At 45.5% G+C, this 6,749-nt stretch overlaps 1 non-coding gene across 1 annotated transcript; it reads left to right on the top strand.

The window, feature by feature from the left end:
- The first annotated feature begins 6,192 nt into the window (after positions 1–6,192).
- On the top strand, positions 6,193–6,274 carry Trnas-uga. The gene has a single exon. It is a non-coding gene; the product is annotated as a tRNA-Ser (tRNA).
- The last annotated feature ends 475 nt before the right edge of the window (positions 6,275–6,749 follow it).

The following is a 6,749-nucleotide window of genomic DNA, read 5'->3' as shown; positions in this document are numbered from 1 at the left end:
AATAAATATAGTGGCTTACAGAACCTGCTGAATTTACGAACTAGGCGACTGCATTTGGTACCTCACCGACAAGGTGGCAGACGGCAACATATATAATAATCTCCTCTCCGAGACGTGCTCCCATTGCGAAATACGACATCATGGCTTCTTTCTTTACGTCCCAGATTCGTTCTGCGTTCGTTATGTAAATGGCGTATTCTAATGTGTATCCTGGCGACACACGATTAATTAATACTAGTTAACCGACAGTTAACTATAGAATTAAAATTTTAAATGAAATATAATAGAAGCGAATGGAATATAATAGAACTATAGAATGTCGATCGAACAGCAAAGAATGCGACGGAAGGTCGCGTAATTAAAACTAAATAAATAAATGAGGTCGCTGAATAAATAAATAAATATTAATAATAATGAAGAATGCTCGTTTATTGCCGGTACCCTGGACTCGTGGTGCTGCTGATTGTCGTCATTGGCGATGTTGGCGATCATTGTCGGCATGATAACGATTCCGATGAGTAGGTCGGCGAGCGACAGGTTGATGATGTAGCTGTTGGTGACCGTGCGCATGTGCCGCGAGCAGACGAGCACGATGAACACGGCCATGTTGCCCAGCACTGTCGCCAGGCAGATGCCGATCAAGCTCAATAGATAGCACGCCTATAGGTGATAGGTGATGATGAACGTATATGTAGTATACACGCACGCAGTCGAGTTGATCCCCGGGGTGCGCTCACGGATGCCAATGTATACGTACGCGCACGCACGCACGTATGTACGGACGGACGGACGGACGGACGGACGGACGGACGGACGGACGGACGGACGGACGGACGGACGGACGGACGGACGGACGGATGCATTTCCCCTCCGTCAGCCACCACACACACTTATCAACACCCGCGCGAGCACATGTGCGTATTGCGTAAAGTTATTTCCTAGTTCCTGGTTCCTATTTCCTAGTTCCTTATCACTCTTACATTACATTTAAACTCTCCACAAGCTAGAGAATTAGCATGTAATAGCATGTGCACCATCCACAGCCTGTTCTACATCTGTTTAGTGAACTACTCGCCTAATGTCGCTGCTCTGAAATAAGGAAATGGGTCTAAAAATAAGGAAATGGGTATGAAAAAATAAGTAGGTGGACTCTTACATTACGTTTAAACTCTCTACTACAAGTTTAAATGTGATGTAAGAGTTCACATGCAGATGTAGAACTATATATACAATAAACATGTGTATACAATGTATCAATTATACAATCAACATACATTATACTATACATTCGTAAGCTAATACACCCAATGCGCTGGGACGGGGTTCACGTGACGTCCTGTTCACGTATCCTCGTCGGAACTAGTCACGTCTGCGTACTGGTCGACACAGCTCTCCACGTCCGCCATCACGTACGGGAAATCTCCGGACGAGAGTGTGCAGAAAACGCCGATTCCGTCGCTAGAATCGAACGTCGTCGTCTGGTTACCCGTCAGGCTGTTCGACATGAAGCCCGAATCCGTCTGATTGCTTTCGGTTATCGAAACGCTTTCGGCGGCGACGGCGGCGATGGTTGCTACTGGTGCTGCTGCTGCTGCTGCTGCTGCGGTCGTCGCGCAAGCCATGTCGCGCTTCGTCGCCGCAGACGTCTGTCTGTCTTGTACGGTGAACATTGCGTTGGCGATGGCGACAGAGTCGGCGCTGTAGCGCTTATCGAGCCCTCGGCCGTTGAAGTCGTACATGTCGCTGTCCTGCTTCATCGGCGACGTGCTGGTGCAGTTCATCGCCTGCAGGTACATCTCGGAATTCGCCGACGCCTGCGCATGCGCGCCGATGCCGCCCGACAGCGGATGTACGGACGTGCGATTGCGGTACCACATGAGCGCGTCGCCGACGAGTCGCTTCGCCGCCAGCCGGAAGTTCTTGCTCTTCACGCTGTAGATGAACGGATTGATGGCGCACGACGCGAGCGCCATCCACGTCGTCAGAGTGTGCGGATGGCGCGTCGGCAGGTCGCCGCCGCACGGCGTGTTCGAGTGCTCGTAGACGTCGTAGAAGTTGTAGACGCTGTACGGCGTCCAGCAGACGAGAAAGACGAAGATAAGCAGCACGAGGCGCAGCGTGATGCGCGTGCGTCCGATGCTGCTCGCGTTCGCGTCCTCTTCGCCACCCGTCGGACTATAGAGTATCTCCAGCGAACCGCTCGCGTCCGTCGACTGCCCCATCTGGTTCAGCCGGTAGTTGGCGTTGGTCGGCTGCCGCGGGCGGTAGGTGCCGACGTGCGCCGGCGACGCGCACTCGCGGTTGGCGTTCTCGCTGCGCGGCGACAGCAGCGGTGACGGCGTCGAACAGGCGGGCCGGTGCGGGACGGTGAGAAAACCCGACTCACTACGCCTTCTGTTGCGGCTGCGACAGGCGCTGTCGATGCGGTGCGCGTGATTCGTCGCGATGCACCAGATGCGCACGTAGCAGAAGAACATGATGCACACCGTGGCGACGTAGCCGACGAAGAAGACGAATATGCTGAACGATGGCGCAGCGCTCCAGCACGGACCGCAAACGTAGCTGAACGGCAGGTAGCTGTAAGTTCCCCATCCAACAATGGGCAGGAATCCGATGAGTATGGCTTCCGTCCATATGCAAGTAATAACGTTCACCGCATACCTGCGTCACATAGAGAGAAAGAGAGAGAGAGGGGAGGAGAGAGAGAGAGAGAGAAAGAGAGTGAGAAAACATATATATGAAATCACGCGCGATGCCAAATAATTATAGACACCTTTTACAATAATTCCAAACTTCGACGGAAAATTGCGCGGAATTATCGAATATTATCTGTCGATGACTATTCTTTGTAGCTGGATGCAATATGACTGCTGCAATATGAATGCGGCGTTTCCGACATTCGAACACGAAGAAAACAACACTTCTGTCTGCATTCGAATCTCTCCGATTCGCATTAATATTGTGCGCTATCAACAAACACAGCAGGGAAGGAAGTCGAGTAAATGTATTGGACAGAAATAGACCCGTTGACTGTAGCCTTTGACAGCAGGTCTTATTTTCGTGAGCCGGTTTTAGAGGTTTTGCCTATACTATAATCACGCGTAATGTATAAGCATGTTTTCATATTTGGGCGTATAGCCAAATATATTAACCAAATAGCCATTTGTAGCGTGATGATACTATGCTATAGTCGTAAAATGCTGTAGCTACGTTATAGTCGTAAAATAGCCACAGTGACCACATGTGGACCACCGTGGCTATTGTGCGACTATAGCATATAGTATCATCACGAGCTAATAATACCGTATTATTAACTTAATGAGGGTTCATTAGCTCATGCGCTACGAGAGCTCATGATGATGTCATAATAGCAATGAAAGCAGTGAGAGCAACGAGAGCTAAGAGAGCTATGATTTTCATTAGCTATGAGAGCTGTCAGAGCAGCGAGAGCTATGAGGGCTATGAGAGCTATGGTTGCTATGATGTTTATTAGCTATGGTGGATATGGTGTTCATTAGCTATGAGAGCTATGGTTGCTTTGGTGTTCATTAGCTATGAGAGCTATGTTTGCTAAACTGTTTATTAGCTACGAAAGCTATGGGAGCTAGGATGAGCTATCATAACTCATGAGCTTATGAGTTGTGATCTGGAGGCTAGATTTTGAGGAATTTGGGATCCCAGGCACGCACTACCCACCCAAACATGCACACACAAACATACTCACGCACGCGCGCGCGCACGCCCACAAAAGTTTGATATATTGCCGTACTTCCAGTCACAGCGATCGTTGTAACGCAAGGAGTTGACGATGGCTTGGTAACGATCCAGCGCTATTCCAGCAAGGCTCAAAATGGAGACGAGGCAACACGTTGTTGCTATCATTGCAATGAGATTACAGCCGGCTGTTTGCTGAGAAATAGGCGCAAGAAAAACATTAACTACTATAGCATAGCATTATATAGTCGCTGCAACCACGTGACATTTGGAGACAGCTTGTTCTGCAATCGGCCATGTTGAGAACGATAGATCCACGTTTGGTTTAGGGTTACGGGTAATCGATGTAGGCTTTTCGGATGTCTATACTGATATACATAAGCTGGAACGACTCGTACAGTCCTGTGGCTTAGCAAAGAAAATCGTGACATGCTGTTGCAATGCTACAAATTTGTTACATAAGGGTTGAGCGTGTAAGGGTTAGGCCATATAAAATAGAGAATCCAAGGAGTGGTCTGAGCTAAATAACTCGAATGCAAATTTTTCAAACATACCTCCAGCAACATTATCAGAAATTGTTTTTTTTTCAATAACTGTAAATAAAGAATCAGTAGCCCTTCGCCCGGGACGGAACCAGTGGTCCATTGACTATTGGTTATTTTGTCTGTGAAGACACTTTCTTCCGCAAAGAAATACCTCTATTCTCACGCGTGGCCTCCTTCAGGCTGTTAGTCTTCAACACAACAAATACTACATCATAGCTATTTTTCGTCATCCTTTGACAAACTTGTAGTATACTGCTATAGGCAATCAGGCCCATTCCCCACCTGCGCTACCCACCCGTAGGCTACACCCTTGTTATAAGCGCAGATAATCACCTTCGCTGTGAACACTACACTGTTTAGACGTTGTTGATGCCGCACCTCGCCAAGTCTTCCGATTTTGTGAATAGGGTGATTTTGGAAAATGGAGGGAGCAACTATCTTGAAATGTAGCCAAATGTAGCATTGATCACCATAAAACCATTACCATCGCAAAGTTTGATTCTGAGATATTAGCCTTGTTCACACGAGTCCTCGTATTTATGAAATACGGTATTTGCGAATACCGAATCTGAGACAAATACGCGGCCGATCGTTCACACGCTGATTCGCGGCTCCAGAAATACGGTATTTGCGAGCTGCGAGCTGCTTTAAGCCCACCGCACACGCTGTGTTTTGTGCTGCGCCACAAAACACAGCGTGTGCGCATGCAAACGCATCGATTTCTTGCGTGTGGCAAATATCACACGTGTTTGATATTTTCTTCCACGTGTGGCAGATTGCACAGCGTGTGCGGAGTGGCTGTGTCAAGTTCCACACCGGCTCTATGTAACCGACCAATAGCAGCAGGTCAAGCGAGTCACGTAGTAATCTTAACTTGCGGTTGCAGCGCGGTTGCACTGCGGTACACGCACGTACACGCAGATACACGCACGTACACGCGGGTACACGCACGTACACGCGGATACACACACGTGCACCCACGTGCACGCGGGTACACGCACGTACACGCGAGTACACGCACGTACACGCATAATCATTTAGAATCTATTATTATTCCATAGATTCCATAGAATTCCATAGATTCCATAGATTCCATAGACTCTATAGAATCTATTATTAAACACTCCCAATATAATCAATACTCAATATAATGGCCGTGCATTGTTAGTGTGGGAACAAATGTCTCACGATTTATCTCATAAAATGTTATTCATCTTATCATGAATAGCCACATTGCATATCTCGATACGTCATTAACTCTGATATAATGTACCTTTGTAATAATTATGTTTACGTATTTTTAAATGTATAAATAATGTATGTAATAATTATGCTATATATATATTTATATTTATTATAAAAACATTATAATTGATATTGATCAGAAAAGTTATTTTAAAAAATCGGCACATTCAAATTTCATTTGGGTATACCTCTTATTTTAGTTAGTGGCGGTTATAGCACACAGGGCACTGTTGCACTGGTTATTGCAATAACAGCAATCCAAGTGCTGAATCATTTCTAGGGTAATAATGACATAAATGTTTTGGGCGATGTTTCTGATACCTGAGAACATAATATGTAATACACACTATATGTGGATATTCACAAAAGAAACATGATTGTACATGTATGCCTGTGTACATGTTCATGTTATAATGTTATGTGATCGTGTTATGAACTGCTTGCAGATTTATACAGGATAAATGTTAAAGTCGACCGCTAGATGGCGCTAGAAGAAATCGCGGCTAAGTTTGTCCCAGTGGTTGAGGGGAGCGACATAAACACAAATTCGTGCGCATTGGCGATAGTGCTTACGAGATTACCTGAGTTAAATATATAATATTAACACAAACGTATATATTGACACAAAATATAGACACAAATTATTGAAATAGCTTTTATAGTATGAATCGTAGAGTTCGTTGGCGGTGCTGTGATGGCCGAGTGGTTAAGGCGTTGGACTTGAAATCCAATGGGGTCTCCCCGCGCAGGTTCGAACCCTGCTCGCAGCGATAAATCTTTTAGCAACTTTTTTTGCTGTTTCTGATTTTGAAACATACGTGAATGTAATTTAATTACTTCAATTTAATTGCAATATCATTAAAAATCTTTTCGCAGACCAATGATTTCCAAACTCGTTGGGGATCTTTTGCGAGTTAACTACTATAATATTATGGTCACCTGGAAAGTCTTGTGAATAAAAAATATGTTCGTTTTGCATAATAGATACCCTTTCTACGCGATTGTGTGTTTTCATGTTCTCAACAAATTTCTTTACGTGTTTCTATCAACTGTACCCTACTGTTCGTAGTCCGATTACTATTTCAGGTCATCAGTCAGGAAATGAACGCATTTAGAGTCGCGAATAAATGGGGAAAACGTATATAGACTTATTATTATTTTTATTCTTATTACGAGATGGACGTTCTAAATGGCAGACGTTCGGGACAGCGATCCTCTGACAATATACGCATCAACTCTTAGAAT

Source organism: Priapulus caudatus, unplaced genomic scaffold, assembly GCF_000485595.1.
Source record: "Priapulus caudatus unplaced genomic scaffold, Priapulus_caudatus-5.0.1 Scaffold222, whole genome shotgun sequence".
NCBI lineage: Eukaryota > Metazoa > Priapulida > Priapulimorpha > Priapulimorphida > Priapulidae > Priapulus > Priapulus caudatus.
The sequence above is the reverse complement of the archived record's forward strand: the minus strand, read 5'-3'. Positions and strand labels throughout refer to the sequence as shown.